The sequence below is a fragment of the Lutra lutra genome, chromosome 1 (genome assembly GCF_902655055.1).
Source record: "Lutra lutra chromosome 1, mLutLut1.2, whole genome shotgun sequence".
Taxonomy (NCBI): domain Eukaryota; kingdom Metazoa; phylum Chordata; class Mammalia; order Carnivora; family Mustelidae; genus Lutra; species Lutra lutra.
The window spans coordinates 26479272-26496499 of NC_062278.1; the positions used below are offsets into that span (position 1 = coordinate 26479272).

At 42.3% G+C, this 17228-nt stretch overlaps 1 long non-coding RNA gene across 1 annotated transcript in view; it reads right to left on the reverse strand.

Annotated features, from left to right (window-relative positions):
* Positions 1 to 17228, reverse strand: part of LOC125095434 (uncharacterized) — a 110007-nt gene that overhangs the window by 34529 nt on the left and 58250 nt on the right. The gene's annotated exons all lie outside the window — the stretch shown is intronic.

Genomic DNA, 17228 nt, shown 5'->3' on the forward strand with positions numbered 1-17228 from the left:
GGAGCCAACTGTGGTTAGTCTAACTCGAGACAGAGACTTTAAGGAATATTCCCAAGCAGCTGCCAAAACTCCTTTTGCCTCGGGGAAGTTCCTGTCTTCTCTGACCCTATGTGGACTGCCTAGCCCCTCCCCCTTGCTGGTAGGAAAGAATGGTGTCTGCTCCTCTCTTAGAGCTGATGAGCTCTGGAACTGGGAACACTTTCTCTGCCTTCTGGCATCACTCTGTTCTGTTTTCCATTGTTGGGAAACAAGAAGAGCACCCCCTGCACCTAACATCCCCCACTCCGGATCTCCCCACCTGTGTCTCAGATAAACATTCGAAGTGGAGTGGGCCCAGGTGGAACGTAAGTTAAGTTTGTTGGTTTAATTAAAATGAATATAGGGGCACCTGGGTGGCTCAGTGGGATAAGCCTCTGCCTTCAGCTCAGGTCATGATCTCAGGGTCCTGGGGTTAAGCCCCACATTGGGCTCTCTGCTCAACACGGAGCCTGCTTCCCCTCTCTCTCTCTGCCTGCCTCTCTGCCTACTTGTGATCTCTCTGTCAAATAAATAAGTAAAATCTTAAAAAAAAAAAGAATGAACATATATTTGAGTTAACAGCAGTAATTGTGAAACTTCAAACAAAATTTACTGAGGGTCAATTAAACTCATGTTATTTGTTGAAATCTGTTAACAAAGAGATGACTAAAACTGATGGTTAATTGTCTGTCTCAAAGTTTTAATGGGTAATTGTTAAAGTAGCTTTCGAAGTCTTTGGTAACCTGAAACTTTAAACCAAATGGGATAAAATGCTAGAGTGCTGATTGCTGGAACTAGGTTTGTGCTTTTGAAATCTGTTGGTAAACATGTTTTGTGCTTAACTGATTCATAAATTTGCCTTCTAAGAATTCTGTTGTAACAGTTCACAATTGCTTTATATTTAGTCTTCACTTGAGGTTAAGGTATTTCTAAGAGTACAAAATTCTGCTAAGTGTAACTAAGACTGATGGAAATAAGGAAAGCAACTCTGTATGTAGGAAAGTAGAAGATATGTAAAAAAGAGAGGAAAAGACCAGATGCCTGATCCTGTTTGAATAAGAAAAAAAGAAAAACAGCCCCAAGGTGATTTAGCACTCTCCTGAGGTACGTCCATATATATTATACTTTCACATGAAAGGGCCATTTGGCCTTGAGAGACTGCGAAAACACCCCGTTACCATCCCCCATTGCCTGTAACCATAGAAACTCACTCTTAACCCTGTCAGGTACTCAGTCTTTGGGAATGATCCCACTGAACCTGCCAGCGTTAATAAAGCTGTGTTCTCCCACCTGTGTGCCATTTGGGTTTCCTCAGTCACCTTGGATTTTCTGCAACATTTGGTTTCCTGACCGGGAATCCCAACCACGCTGGCCCATTGTACCACTGGTGTGGGACAGGAGATGGGCCTCAGAGGGCAAATGGAGCACCTGCCCTAGGGATTAGGCACACCCTGATGATTTCAGCGAACCCAAGGCTGGGCTTTCCTGGACAGCCGAGGCTCACCTCTGCCCTGCTGGACCCACAATAGGAGGCCAGGGACAACTGATTGGATCTGCCCATTGAACCAGGAAAGCCCCGGGGCCACTGTCTGAGCCAGATCCATCCATAAAGAATGGAAGGGGAGACTGACCACCTCCCTTTAGCCAGGGATACCAAGAGGGGGGGATGTCCAACCTGTTTAAATTTGAAGAGTGCCTGACTGTGTGAATCTGTCTGTATGGCTCTACCACTTCGGCTATGGAGTCTGAGTGGGCTGCACCCTGAGCCTCACGGGGTGTCATATGGCATAATGGTCACCTACTCCACGGAGTAGCCTGGTCCGGGGATTATATGGACAGACCTTAGCTAAGATACTCGTAAGTTCCTTCGAGGAACGCAAGCAGGACAGCATCTGAAAGATCCCCCTCCCTTTTGTCTGCGACATCATTCACAATGGGAGGGAAACCCAGTAACCCCACTATCTTAAGACTGCATGCTTAAGAATAAAAAGGAAAGACACTGGTATAAAAAAGCTGGTTTTCTCTCTGTTTAAAAGGGCAATGTTTTCTTAGGTTAATTGATCTGTTAAAAAATGTAAATGGTTTTCTCTTTGCCTGCCCAGAAAATTCAGTTTCTATGTTTTGTTTTATCAGGTGCTTAACATCCCTAATTATATTTAGGCATGTGCTTTAAAACTTTCTAAGGTTTTAGCAATTGTCAACAAGATTTAAATTGTAAATGAGAACTCTTTGACTCAAAAGGCTTTTCTTTGGTATACTAAGTTACTCAGCGAGTACTGCTAAACCAGTGGTAAACCTTGGGTTACATTTGGGTAAATACTGTAACTACTCTAGAGGTTCTATACATTTCCTAGAGTTTAATGTTGTGATAAGGGTCATCACTTAATATTTAACCACATCTATTCTGAGTTTTTGTCATTTATAATTGTTTTCATTCTCTTACAAGATGAATTCCGCCCTAAAGGAAATTCATATGGGAGATTTTCAGGACAAATACAGGTCTTTGATATGTTAAAATCCTGGAACTGAAATGGGTAAGAATTTCCAGAAGTAAAAGCTGCATTCGGACTAAACCAGAATTAACAACATGGGACTAGATGAACTGAAGGAAATTATAATGCTGTGTCTCTTAATGTTTTGTCTTATTTTATTTTTTTTTAATATTTTATTTATTTATTTGACAGAGATCACAAGTAGGCAGAGAGGCAGGCAGAGAGAGAGAGAGAGAGAGGAGGAAGCAGGCTCCCTGCTAAGCAGAGAGCCCAAAGCGGGGCCCGATCCCAGAATCCCGGGATCATGACCTGAGCCGAAGGCAGAGACCTCAACCCACTGAGCCACCCATGCACCCCATGTTTTGTCTTATTTTAAACATGACTGGTTCTGTAATGTTTGCTCTTCTAGACTAGGGAAACTTTTCCTTAAGTTATCTGTAACTTACAGAGATGTAAAAGTAGCCATTTGTAAACGAATCAAGGCATTCAACTTTTCTCTCTCTCTGAACCCTCTGAAACCAAAAGGTCTCAGCAAGTATTCTTTCTTCCATGGCAATCAGTCATTTGCATAAGTTCAATAAGAATCTGTTCTCTTTGTAACAGGACACCATTGGAAACACTGGTTATTTTACCAAGGCTTTGACTGGAATGTCATATTTGAAAAGACTCAGATACAACCAGCTTAAAGGAACTAAGGTTGACTTTATAAAACCTGGAGCCGTAAAGCCCTTTGGAACTATTGGCCTGATACTTTGTTTACAGAGTTCCCAGCAGCCTCACCAGGTGAGTAAAGGATGTCACTTCCTGGCAGGTGTAGGAACCTCAGGATACTTTGGGCACCTCAGGAAGAGGAAGTCGCCCAAATCAACAGGTATTGCAGGCATGTCTGATGGCAAGTACGTGGCTTGGCTTCTGGCACAGAGAGGCTACTAAAAGTTCAACCTAGCGATTCCTTATAAGAAATTCCAGCAAAGCAGATTCTAAAGGATCTATATGATTACTTACTGTTCTTGCTGAGCTTATGTAAATAATTAGGCCAACTTTGTCAAAACTGGACTTGTTTTACAAATGAATTAGCCCTGATTTGGCTATATCTGGAAATGAGGGTTATTTTAGAGAGAAAAATTATGTTTTAATAACACACCTTTATGGGTGTTAAATTCTAGATTTGATTGTTTTTAAATGTTTGTTTACCTATGCTAGACAACTTGAGGTAAACTTCAGAGAAGTTGCACAATAGCTCGTTTAGACGATCTTGCTTTTGCCAGTCAGTCAGCCCCAGATATAAGGAGGAAACTTCAGAAAATTGAAGGATTTGAAGGGAAGAATCTGACTGGGTTAGTGGGAATAGTGGAAATAGCCACTGAGGACTGAGTCATGCTTGCGGGGGACGAGAGCTCTCTTACAGACTCCACAGGAGAAAGCGTATCAGGTGTCAGCATTGAAAACACAGGTTTGTAAGGGCCATGCCACTTATTTAGACTTTGGTCTCCGCGAGGGCGTTTCTTGGGACAGTGGGCTACTATAGGCTGTGGATACCACGGTTCACGGAGATAGCACGACCTCTCTATGAACTGGCTAAGGGAGGACTCACTATGATAGAGTGGACAGCTGAGGCAGAAGGAGCATTTCAGGAATTACAAAGAGTCTTACTGAGTGCCCCAGCATTGGCCATCCCAGATGTTACCAAGCCCTTCCACTTGTATGCGGATGAAAAGGCAGGGGTGGCCAAAGGAGTCTTGACTCAGACTCTGGGGCCTTGGCAAAGGCCAGTAGCCTATCTTAGCAAGAAACTAGATCCAGTAGTGGCTGGGTCCCCCCCTTTGCCTCAGCATAATTGCTGCCACGGCCCTCCTGGTCAAGGATGCAAGTAAATTGACTTTGGGTCAAAATCTCATCTTGACCACCACTCATGCTATCGAGTGCCTTCTCTGGACTCCACCAGACCAGTGGATAACAAACGTCCAAGTGACGGGGAAACAGGCCCTCCTCCTCAATGAACTGAAAGTGACTTTCCAGCCCCCGGCAGTGCTAAATCCAGCCACGTTGCTGCCAGAGGAGCTGGCTGACCACCTACACGACTGTGGGGAGGTCCTAACCCAGGTCGCAGGAATAAGGCTGGATCTCAGAGACACTCCCCTCCTGGATGCAGAGATGACTCTGTTCACAGACGGGAGTAGCTACATGGTCGATGGAATGAGGTATGTGGAGGCTGCGGTGGTTTCTCCTGAGCAGGAACTCTGGATGGCAGCTCTGCCACACGGAACCTCAGTGCGAAAAGCAGAGCTGATTGCACTCACCAGGGCACTACAGATGGCCAAGGCCCCAGAGCTCCAGGCAAGTAGAAAGAATGAACCAGACTCTCAAAGAGACCTTGGCAGAGCTAATTCTGGAGGCTGGCGATGGATGGGTGGATCTCCTTCCTTTCGCCCTCCTCAGGGCACGACATCATGCCCCATTTGAAATGTTTGGGAGACCCTCCTGCCCCCCGCCCCCGCACTCTGCCCTCGGCTACAAGAGGTTGCCCTAGCAGGAAAGACTGATCAGTCTTTACTCTAGTCACTGCAGGCATTGCAGTCTATCTTGGAAGGAGCCTTCGCAGGGATCCGGACTGCCCACACTGGGATGGAGACAGAGGTAGACCCACATCCTTACCAACTCAGGGACTTGGTTTGGATACACCGCCACCAAGTGGGAAACTTGGAGCCTCACTGGAAGGGAGTGCCCTTTTTTTTTTTTTTTTTAATGGTACGCACCATGGTTTACCTTGGCCACATCGGACGGAGCCACAGATGGCTCCGTGACCAGCCTCTGGATCTGAGTCAAAGTGCTGCAGGCTTCCTCTACCTCCCTCCAAATGAGAAACATGTCCTCTCTGACTCCAGCTCCTGGAGGGCGCTTTCCTTTCAGTTTCCTTAAATTCCAAGTAATTACACTGTCACCATCCTTTACGGGATTCGGGAAAGTCCACACACTCTGTTCTCTCTGCAAATGCATGCGATCTGCTGTGGGTCTTGGCACTCAGATCCTTTAAGAAAGCAATAATGCCTTCTCCTCTGGCATTGAAGGACACTGTCATCCTGACCACCCCCATGGCAATAAAAGTAGAAGGCATCAGGGCCTGGATTCACACAGGTCACATCAAAAGAGCCAAGGAAAATGATGCCCCCCCAGAGATGGATGCCACTGCTGATGGACCCCGCCGATTGTGGACTTACTTAGCTAAGACTCAGAAAAAAAAAAAAAAAAAAAAAAGAATGAGTTCATTAAGTTCATTGTTGCTCCTATTGTTAAGGTATAGGTGGGAGATATAGACAATTGCAAAATAGAGGAAGGCTTGACATACTATTTCTAGAAAGGGGGGGGGCTCTCCATAGTCCTAGGAGAGAAATGCTATTTCTGGGTAAATTACACTGGAGTCATTAAAACAGTCTGGCAGCCTTTAAAAGGGGGCATAGAACTGGCCGAAAAGTCGAAGATTTGACTAATCTCCAAAGGAAAGGGGGGAATGTAAGGACCTATTTAGCCAGAGCAGCTCCAACCTGACCCTGCCTCCCCCCCTTCAGGGAACTTACTTAAAAACAAGTCCCAGAAACCAGTCCCAGGTAACAAAGCCCAAATACAAGGGTGGGTCAGGCCAGGTGGAGGTATCCAATCATGGGGGTGCATACTGTCTCAAGGAGAGAGCTACCAAGGAGTATGGGCCCCACCCTCTGGGTGCCCTTTGGGTGCCAATTCTGACCAAGGTGATAGGCTAGTTCAAATATCTACTATAGGGTAAATTATAATTCAATTCGTCACGTCTGTGTGACCTAGAAGGACTGTGCAGTTTTCTCTGTGTTATAGTCTCATTGGTCACCTGTGCATGGCCAGGCCCAACCACATGGCCTTCGCCCTTAAAAGCTGGTCTATAAGGCAGAGAGAGGTCGCCTCTTTGCAAGAGATGGCCCTGGCTGGTCAGTTTGATTCTCGATGCCTGGTGAGAAATAAAGCTTTGCTTGACCTTCGCTTTGTATCAGTCTCACTCCTTTGACCTATCTGATAAATGATTCCTGAATGAAACTCTATCTTGAACTCTCTCTTGGAATTCCTGGAACATACAGACCAAATCAAATCAAACATACAGACCAAATCCCCCTGGCCCTATCACTATACACCTGCCTTAAAATCAGAAGTAAATATTTCCACAACTCTAAGCCAAACCAAACAAAAAGCCTCTAGGCAATACACAGAAATGGATTTGTGCAGTAGAGAACTACAAGTGGTCAGAGAGAAATGGTTAAGGGATCTCTAGCCAGGCCTCTTTCTCCCACTGAAGTCTTACCTCAAGGGAGTACTTACCTAAAGGGAGTAAAGGGCTCCCTTTACTGCCAACTGCTTAACTAAATAAACATTTGTGCTACATGGATCCTCTCGGCAGACCTAGTCATGAACCAAAATCTTATTTTTCCCCTCCCCCAACAGTAACCACCACCAGAACTAAAATAAAAGGAAGTACAAAAGCATGAATAAATGTTCAATTTACATGCCACTGCCAAAGTTGCCCATGCATCGGGGAATAGACTGATGCTGATACCTAGGAAGCAGATCTCACTCATTTGGCAAGATTACAGCACAGCAGTAGTGCCCTTGCCCTCCTCCTTCCCCAGCTGGAGAGGCTGAAGCTAGTCTTCCTACCTCAGCACTTGCTACTGAATCCATGTTGGGCATGAGTTGGCTCCTGCAGACTCACTAAAGCGCAAATGTCAGGAGGATTGGAGTGGACAGAAGAGAGAAATAAGTAATTTAAGACTCTGATCTCTGCTCTGATAAGAAGAGTCCAGTGTCATCAAGACAAAGGAACACTGAGAATTTGGGGAGTTGGAAGCCAACCCTGGCAACTGGGCTATACTTACTACCTTCTTTCATGGCCTCTTTAGAGGTGCATGAGGCTCTGTAGCCAGTCTCCTTCCTTATCTTGTAAGATCTAGAGAGGGAGGGAGAAGGGAGAGAGCACCTCAAGCAGGCTCACACTTGCTCAGTGAGATAAAGGATCCCAGGCTTTAGGATAATGTGGGCCTTTTCTTGGGAGAAGATCAAGTGACCAGAAATCTTTTTTTAGCCAAGAGCAGTGGTTCTGTCATTGAAAACTCTGCCTGGATGAAGCTGTTAAGCTCGATTGATCTGGATCAGGGAAGGGATATGAAGCTGTAGGGAGTGGAGAGTACAAAGATAACAAAAATATAGAAAAGACAAATAGTCTTAGCTACTCCTCACTCATTTCCTGTACACAGTGTCCATGAAGATTTAAAAGAAACAAAACCAGCAGAGGGAGAGGGAGAGAATTGGGTGGGTGGGAGGGGAAAGGAGGAAGAAGAGAAGGAGGATAAAAGGAAGGGAGACAGAAGAGGAAAAAGTAATTGAAGAGGAATACAATGAGGCTTTGAAGCTAATGCTGAACCCCATCTGGCTTCCCTAGCCCCTGGCTCTCCTGCTCCCTGTAGCCAAGACCTGTAAGGATTATCTCCCAGGACCAGCTTTTGTCAGGTCCTATTCCATAGGCAGAAAACATGGGGCACCTGGGTGGCTCAGTTGGTTAAGCAACTGCCTTCGAGTCAGGTCATGATCCTGGAGTCCCGGGATCCAGTCCCACATTGGGCTCCCAGCTCCATGGGGAGTCTGCTTCTCCCTCTGACCTTCTTCCCTCTCAATCTCTCTCGCTGTCTCTCTCTCAAATAAATAAAATGATAATAATAATAATAATAATAAAAAGGTGATACTTACTCATAGCCTTCCTTCTGGTAATGACTCAGAATTAACTCAAACTCCTAGGACAGGTTCTAGTGACCCAGTAAGAAAAGCTATATCCCATAGTTGCCCACTGGCCAAAGTTCTTTTGCTACTAAACAAGCTCTGGACTTAGTATCATGTATTTTCCTAACACATATTCCACCTACTCTCCTCGTTTCTGACTAGTTATTTTCCTAATACTCCAGCCCCTTCTTCAAAACCTGCCATCATCCACTTTCAACTAGAGGAATAGAGTCTCTATCCTTCTCCCATCTAGTTCTTGTCTTGCTCCTGTTATTGTCTATTCTTCCATCCTGGGTCTCCAAAAATATAAATCTTCTGGTTATCAGAGGGGAGGCGGGTTGTGGGGAATGGGCAAAATGGGTGAGAGGGATTAAAAAGTACACTTATTGGGACACCTGAGTGGCTCAGTCCGTTAAGCATGGGGCTTCGGCTCAGGTCATGATCCCAGGGACCTGGGATCGAGCCCCACTTTGGGCTTCTGTTCAGCAGAGAGCCTGCTCCCCCCTCTGCCTACATCACCCCCTGCTTGTGCTTTCTCTCACGTGTTCTCTCTCTCTGTCAAATAAATAACTAAAATATTAAAAAATAAAAATAAAAGGTATGCTTATGATGAGCACTATAATGTGTAGGATTGTTGAATCACTACATTGTATACCTGAAGCTAATATAACACTGTATGTTAACTACACTGGAATTAAAATTAAAAACTTAATCTAAAAAAGACATTTTAAATGTATATATAGAGAGAGAAATCCTCAGAATCTTCAACAAAATTCTAATAAGCCAAATTCAATAGTACATTAATAGAACTATACACCATGACCAAGTCAGATTTATTCCCAGCCTACAAGGATGATTCAACTTTGAAAATCAGTGAATCCACCATATTAACATAACAAAGGATAAAATCACATAATCATCTCAATTGCCACATAAAAGGCATTTGACAAAATTCAATACCCTTTCATGATAAAAACACTTAGCAAACTAGGAATAGAAGGAAATTACCTCAAATTAATAAAGGCCATATACGAAAAACGCATAGCTAACATCATATTCAAGAGGACAAACTGAAAGTTTGTCCTCTAAGATTTTGTCCTCTAAGATCAGGAACAAGGTATGGATACCCACTCTCACCACTTTTATTCAACATAGTACTGGAAGTCCTAGACAGAGAAGTGAGGCAAGAAAATGAAATAAAAGTCATCTAATTTGGAAAGGAAGAAGTACTATCTCTGTTCACAAATGATTATGATTTTATATGTAAAACCTTAAAGATTCCACTAAAAAAAAAAGTTAGAACTAATAAATGAACTCAGCAAAATTGCACAATACAAAATCAACATGCAAAAATCATAGTTCTATGCACTAACAATGAATACTCTAAAAAGGAAAATAAGAAAACAATTCCATTCACAAAACATCAAAAATAATAAAATAAGAATAAATATAACTAAGGTAGTGAAAGATTCATACACCATAGGATGGTTCATAGACCATAACTATTGCTGAAAGAAATAAAGAAGACACCAATACGGGCATCTGGGCGGCTCAGGCAGTTAAACATCTGACTTTGGCTCAGGTCATGATCTTGGGGTCCTGGGATCAGGTCTTGTGTCAAACTCTGCTCTCAGTGGGGAGTCTGCTTCTCTCTCTCCCTCTGCCCTTCCCCCTGCTCATTCTCTCTTTCTCTCAAATAAACTAATAAAATCTTTTTTTAAAAAAGGAAAAAGAAAGGAAGATACAAATAAATGGGAAGACATCCATGTTCATAAATCAGAAGACTTAACATTACTAAAATGTCCATACTACCCAAAATGAGCTACAGATTTAATGTACTCCCTATCAAAATCCCAATGGTATTTTTTTTTAACAGAAATAGAAAAGAAATCCTGAAATTCATATGAATCTCAAAGGACTCCAAAGAGCCAAAACACTCCCGAGAAAAAAGAACAAATCTGGAGGCCTCACACTTCCTGATTTCAAAACATATTACAAGGCTATAGTAACGGATGCAGTATGCTACTAGCATAAGGACAGATGTATATGCCAACGAACAGAATAGAGTACCCAGAAATAACCCTCATATACATGGTCAAATAATCTTCAACAAGGATACCAAGTCTACAAAATAGAGAAAGGATACTTCTCTGCAACAAATGGTGCTGGGGAAACGAGATATCTTTCTGCAAAAGAATGAAGTTGGGTCCTCGCTTTATACCATATACAAAAATCAACTAAAAAATGGATAAAGACCTAAACATAAGACCTGAAATCTTAAAACTATAAGAAGGAAACATAGAGGAAAACTCCCTGATTTTGGATTGGGCAATGATTTCTCGGATATGACACCAAAGGAGAGGCAACAAAACTGAAAATAGACCAACAGGAGTACATCAAACTTAAAAACTTCTGCACATCAAAGAAAAGAATGGAAAAAAAACATTTGCAAACCATATATTTGACATCCTACAACTCTTACAACAAGAACCAAAAAAAGGAAATAACCTGATTGAAAAATGAGTGAAGGACTTGAATAGATGTTTCTTCAAAGAAGATTAACAAATTGCCAGAAAGCATATGAAAACAATAATCAATGATTATCATAAAATGCAAACAAATAATGCATGCCCATTAAAATGCTGCTCTCAAAAGGAGGAGGAGGAAGAAAAAAAGAAGGAGGAGGTAGAGGATGAGGAGGAAGAGGAGGGGAGAAGCAGGGGAGGAAGAAAAGGAGAAAAGAAGTGTTGGTAGAGATGTGGAGAAATTAGAACATCTGTGCCCTGTTGGTAGGAATGTAAAATGGTACAACTACTATGTAAAACAATATGGAGGTTCCTCAAAAAATTAGAAATAGAATTATCATATGACCCAGCAATCCAACTTCTTGTTATATACACAAAGAATTGAAAAAAGGATAAAGAAAACACACAGACACACACACACACACACACACACACACACACAATGGATATCAGTCAGCCTTTAAAAAGAAGGAAATCCTGTCACGTGGTTGAACCATGATGACATCATGCTATATGAAATAAATCAGTCACAAAAAAGATATATACTACATGATTCCACTTATACAAAGTACTAAAGTAGTCAAACTCATAGAAACAAAATAAAATGTGATCACCAAAGGCTGAGGCTAAGGGGAGAATGAGTACTTGTTCAACGGGTAGAGTTTCAGTTTTGCAAGATGAAAAAGTTCTAGAGAGCTGTTGTACAATATGTATATACTTAACACTATCGTATTACCCAGTTAAAAATGCTTAATATAGTAAATTTTGTGTTATGTGTCCTTCACTACAATTTATTAAAATGTCAAACAACCCAAGGGCCCATCAGCAGATGAATGGATAAACAAATTGTGGCTATATACATAAAGGGAATTCAGCCATAAAAAGGCACAGAGTACATGTGATAACCTGGTGAACCTCAAAATCACTATGCTAAGTGAAAGACGCCAGATACAAAAATTCACATATTATATGACTCCATTTATAGGAAGTTTGCAGAATTGGTTTAGTCACATATACAGAAAGCAAATTAATGACTTCCAGGGATAGGAGGACGGGGAAAAAGTGGAATAACTAACTGTTCAGTAGATACAGAACTTTCTTTAGGGACGTTGAATTAGACATAGGTAGTCGTCGCTCAACATTGTGAATGTACTAAATGCCACTGAATTATTCACTTTAAAATAGTTAATTTTAGGGCTGCCTCGGTGGCTCAGTCGGTACACCATCCAACTCTTGGTCTTCGGGTTGAGTTCAAGCCCCACAATGGGTGTGGAGCCTACTTTAAAAAATAAATAGCGGGGCACCTGGGTGCCACAGTCACTTGAGGATTGACTCTTGGTTTCTGCTCAGGGCATGATCTCAGGGTCGTGAGACTGAGCCTCACACTGGGCTCAGGATGGGGGGCGGGGTTTGCTTGAGATTCTCTCTCCTTCTGCCTCTGCCCCTCCCATTCATGCTCTCTCTCTAAAATAAACAAATAAATAATTAAAAATAAATAAAGTAGTTAATTTTGTATAGTGTGAATTTCACTTTAATTAAAAAAAAAAATAAACCATTATACATATGCCAAGCTCTTGGACCAACAATCTTTTACTATCTAACTATATTAAATAATACAATTGGGACCACCCACCATAAATCCCCTGTTTTAAATCCTACCACCTTGCATGCAAATGTGTGGATATCCACACCTTACCTCATTGCTAACTACCTCATTACATGCTAAGAAAATAAGGTGTCTGTCTCATTTAAAGTTAACTCTTCCAAATCCCTCCATCTTTCTTTCAGCTCATTCTTCCAACTTTCCCTCTTCTCTTAAATATTCCATTTCTTCTTTTCTATTCTTTTCTCCTCTTAGCCTATAAATAGTACCAAGTCTTCCCCCCAACCCAAATCCCACTAATGCTGTACTGCTTTCTATCATTTGTCTCCTTCCATTCTCTGCCAAGTTTCTCAAAGAGCAGTCAACCCAGAGTGAAGTCACTTGTGCTTCCATTTACCATTCACCTCTCCAAGCCGCCATGCTATCAAATTTAATAAATGTGCAAGGCTTTATTTTAAAAATGAGTACTTGGGGTGCCTTGGTGGCTCAGTGGGTTAAAGCCTCTGCCTTTGGCTCAGGTCATGATCCCAGGGTCCTGGGATCAAGCCCCGCATCGGGCTCTCTGCTCAGCAGGGAGCCTGCTTCCCCCCTTCTCTCTCTGCCTGCCTCTCTACTTGTGATCTTCGTCTGTCAAATAAATAAATAAAATCTTAAAAAAAAAAAAAATGAGTCCTTTGCTTCCCATGGTCTTTGGTTGCTATTTTCTCCATCTACTCTTAAAATATTCTTGTTCCCAAAGACCTGTTGATGCATTGGTGGTTCAGTGGTAGAATTCTCGCCTCCCAAAGACCTGTTGTTAGCCCATTCATGCTACATGCTCCAGTGTAATTTCATCCACTCTTGAGGTTTTAACAACCACCTACATGAAGATGATGAGTCTCTAACCTATACCTCTGATTGAGACTTTTCCCAAAGCTGCAGACACCTACCCAGTTTCTTACTCAAACTTTCCACCTGGGTGCCCCATAGGAACCTCAAACTCAGCATGTCTAAGATAGCGCATCAGCCTTCATACAAAGCTTTCTCCCTCTGTATCACCTTCAGCCACCCAATTAGCCAAGCCAAAAACCTGAAAGTCACCTTTGAATCTTTGCAATTCCTCATGCCACTTGCTCCTTTAAATGTATCTTAGAAATCACCTAATTCTACTAATTATACCACTTAAGTATTTCTCAGATTTCTAGATGAGATGATGAAACCATGTCACCCCCTCCCTCAAATTCTCCCATGCTTTTCCATTGCACACAACATAAAATGAAAATTCCAAGGCGCCACATCATCTGCCATCCCTCCCAAACCATATGGCCTATAGTTTGGCTCTCATTCCAAGCCTCTAGTCACATGTGTCTCTTTCTGTTCCTCAAACACCCAAGTTCATTCGTATCTCTAGGTTGTACCACTCTAGGTTTCCTCTTCCTGGAAAGGTTTCCTGCCAGTTCTTTGCACGGATGGCTCTTTCCTCGCATCCATTTCTCAACACAAAAGACATCTCTAAGAACCCTCATGTTGCCCCATTATCTTCAATAAGCAGACTCTTGAACACATCACCACTTTTATTATTTTTCATGGCATTTATCATTATTTGAATCATCTGATCTGTATATTCCTCACTGTTTCCTTTACTAGGATAAGCAGTTATCATTTTGGGAAAATACATTTGCTTAACTTGGTTTTGGTCCATCTCCCTGCTAGAATTTAAAATGTATGAGAGCTAAGACTTTGTATATATGCTATATAGCACATTCCAGTCCCTCTTCTGGCAGATCATGGATTCCTGGTGTGGTATTGCTCCTGGTGTGATATTGCTGATGTCCTAGCATGCTTTATGCCTGGTCTTAACTGAAATATGACAGAGAAAGAGAAAGACAAGAAAACGTTCCCCATTCACTTTCTGAGAGGAGTCTGGAGCTCCCAGTTTCTGAGTGGTGCCAAAATTATCTAAGCCCTCACAGTGATAGCACCATGTTCACATAAATACTCCATGACTCAACATTTATTAGGCACCTTCTATGTGCCTTGTACTATATTAAGGGTTGTGTAGGTGTGATATTATGATTTATATTAAGAAATATATATTTGGTCTCTGTGCCAGTTTCTGGCACAGAACTCCTAAAACTCTTGTGATATCCTAAGTGATGAGAGCAATAAGGCATCTTTTGTTGTGTTGGTGAGTGACTTTTAGACCCTAGATAACCTAAAGATGGGGTTGAATGCCAGAAAAACCTGCCATGTAATTTGAGGGCTAGAACTTTCAGTCCCACTTCCCTGACCTCCTGGAAGGGGAGAGGGGCTGAAGAGAGAGTTCAGTAACCAATGGCTAATGATTTAATCAATCATCTATGTAATTAAACCTCCATAAAAACCCAAAAGGATGGGGTTTGGAGAACTTCCAGATTGCTGCACATGTAGAGATTTGAAGAAGAATGGTATGCCTGGAGAGCACTTGGAGGCTCCATGCCCTTTCCCACCTACCTTGACCCATGTTATCTCTTCATCTGGCTACTACTGGTTCTTATCTTTTAATTCCTTTGTAATAAATTGGTAACCTAGCAAGTAAACAGATTTCCTGAGTTCTATGAGTGACTCTAGCAAATAAATCAAGCCTAAGGAGGGGGTTCTGGGAACCTCTAGTTTCTAGTCACTCTAGAAGTGCACAAACCACCTGGATTTGTGACTGATGTCTGAAGTCCAAGGAGGGAATCTTGGAACTCTCCAGTCTGTAGCTGCTTGATCACAGAAGCATGGGTAATAACACAGGTAACAGGCACAGGTTGATATCTGAAGCTGAGGGCAGTCTTGTGGGATGGAGTTGTTTTTTTTAAGATGCGGAGGGGCAGAGAGAGAATCTTTTTGTTGTTGTTGTTGAAGAAGGTCTGTTTGTTTTCGTGATTTTTTAAATTTTTTTTAAATTTCTTTTCAGTGTAAGAGAATTCATTGTTTATGCACCACACCCAGTGCTCCATGCAATCCGTGCCCTCCATAGTACCCACCACCAGGCTCGCCCAACCTCCCACCCCTGCCCCTTCAAACCCTCAGATTGTTTTTCAGAGTCCATAGTCTCTCATGGGTTTGTCTCCCCCTCCAATTTCCCCCAACTCCCTTCTCCTCTCCATCTCCCCATGTCCTCCGTGTTATTTCTTATGCTCCACAAATAAGTGAAACCATATGATAATTGACTCCAGAGAGAGAATCTTAAGCTGGCTCCATGCCTTGTGTGGGGCCTGATGCAGGGCTTAATCTCACAGCCCTGAGATCATGACCTAAACTGGAATCAGGAGTCAGATACTTAACCGACTGAGCCACCCAGGAGCTCTGGGGATGGAGACTTTAACCTGTGGAATCTGATGCTATCTCCCAGTATATAGTATCAGAATTGAGTTAAATTGTAGAACAGCTGGCTGGTGTCAGAGAATTGTTTTTGTTTGGTGCTGTGGGTAAAAAACCCACATGTTGGAACCAGGTACTCAGAAGCTTTAGTGGTAACACTGGGGAATTCAGCACTCTCTCTGACCTTAAAAAGCTCATTTTTATCAGGGAAGACACACCAGCAATTGTAATTGTGGTAATCAAATATCCCAGATTATCAGAGATGATTCTGATTGCTGGGTCCCGTGTACTGCTTTGTGATTCACAATACATTGAGTTTGTAACAATCCACTTAACTTATAAAAGATAAGTATAAATTCATGTATCAAAGAACTTATACAAAGTTCTTTGGGAGTATGAGAGAATTAATTCTGCTGGCATGATCAGGGGAAACTTCACAGAAGATCAGTTAGTTGGATCTCCTTGCTATGTAAATATAGCATTTTTCCAACTGGAGGAGAGAAACAGCATTACAGCAAAGATAAAAATATGAATAAATGTGAGTAGGATCATCAATTTCTAGAGGGGGGGAAGAGAAAAAGAAAAAAAAAACCCACAAAGGTAAATGGCTACAGAATGATGGGAATTTTGTGGTTGAAAGCCTTGAATAACATGGTGAGGAAGGTTGATTTTTTTTTCTCACCCTTGAATTCGTTGGTTCCACACACTATGATCAACTGGGTGGCTCAGTCAGTTAAGCATCTGACTCTTGATTTCAGCTCAAGTCATGATCTCAGGGCTGCGAGATGGTGCCCAAAGTCGGACTCCAAGCTCAGCACACAGTCTGCTTGAGATTCTCTCTCTCCCTCTGTCCCTTCCCCCATGCTATAAATAAATGGATAAACAAACAAACAAATAAATAAATCTAAAAAAAAAAAAAAGAATTACCTGGACAGCTTGTTTAAAAAACTTATTTCTGGGGGTCACATCTGGATAATGTGGATAATCTGACTCAGACCATTTGTAATGGATCCCTGGAATCTTCCCAAGAAATATGTATAATGAGCTCGGTTGGGAAACATGGTTATAGAAAATATAGGAAGCCCTTCTTAGTTTTGCTTCACTGGCCTTACAAAGATCCAAAACTGCTCAGTTCAGTCTTCAGGAGTTCCCAAATAGGCCAGGAAGTAGACAGTTCCATATCTATTGGAAAACAGGCTCTAAATTTAGTCCAGCTGTTACTGCCCATTGGCTAGGGTGCTTGGGCACTCAACGTTCATTGAGCCTGCAGCCTTCCCCCACCCTCACCATGCACCCATTGCACGAAACTGAGATTCTGACTCAGTGTCCTCCTCAGCAATCAGTTTTCTGCTAGACCTGTAGCTTCTGGAAGAACTCCAAGTTACTTGGTTGGGGTCTGACAACCTGCCTAGCCCTGAAACGCCTCTCTCTGTGGGACTGGACCATTGCTAAAGGTTTTACTCCAAAGCA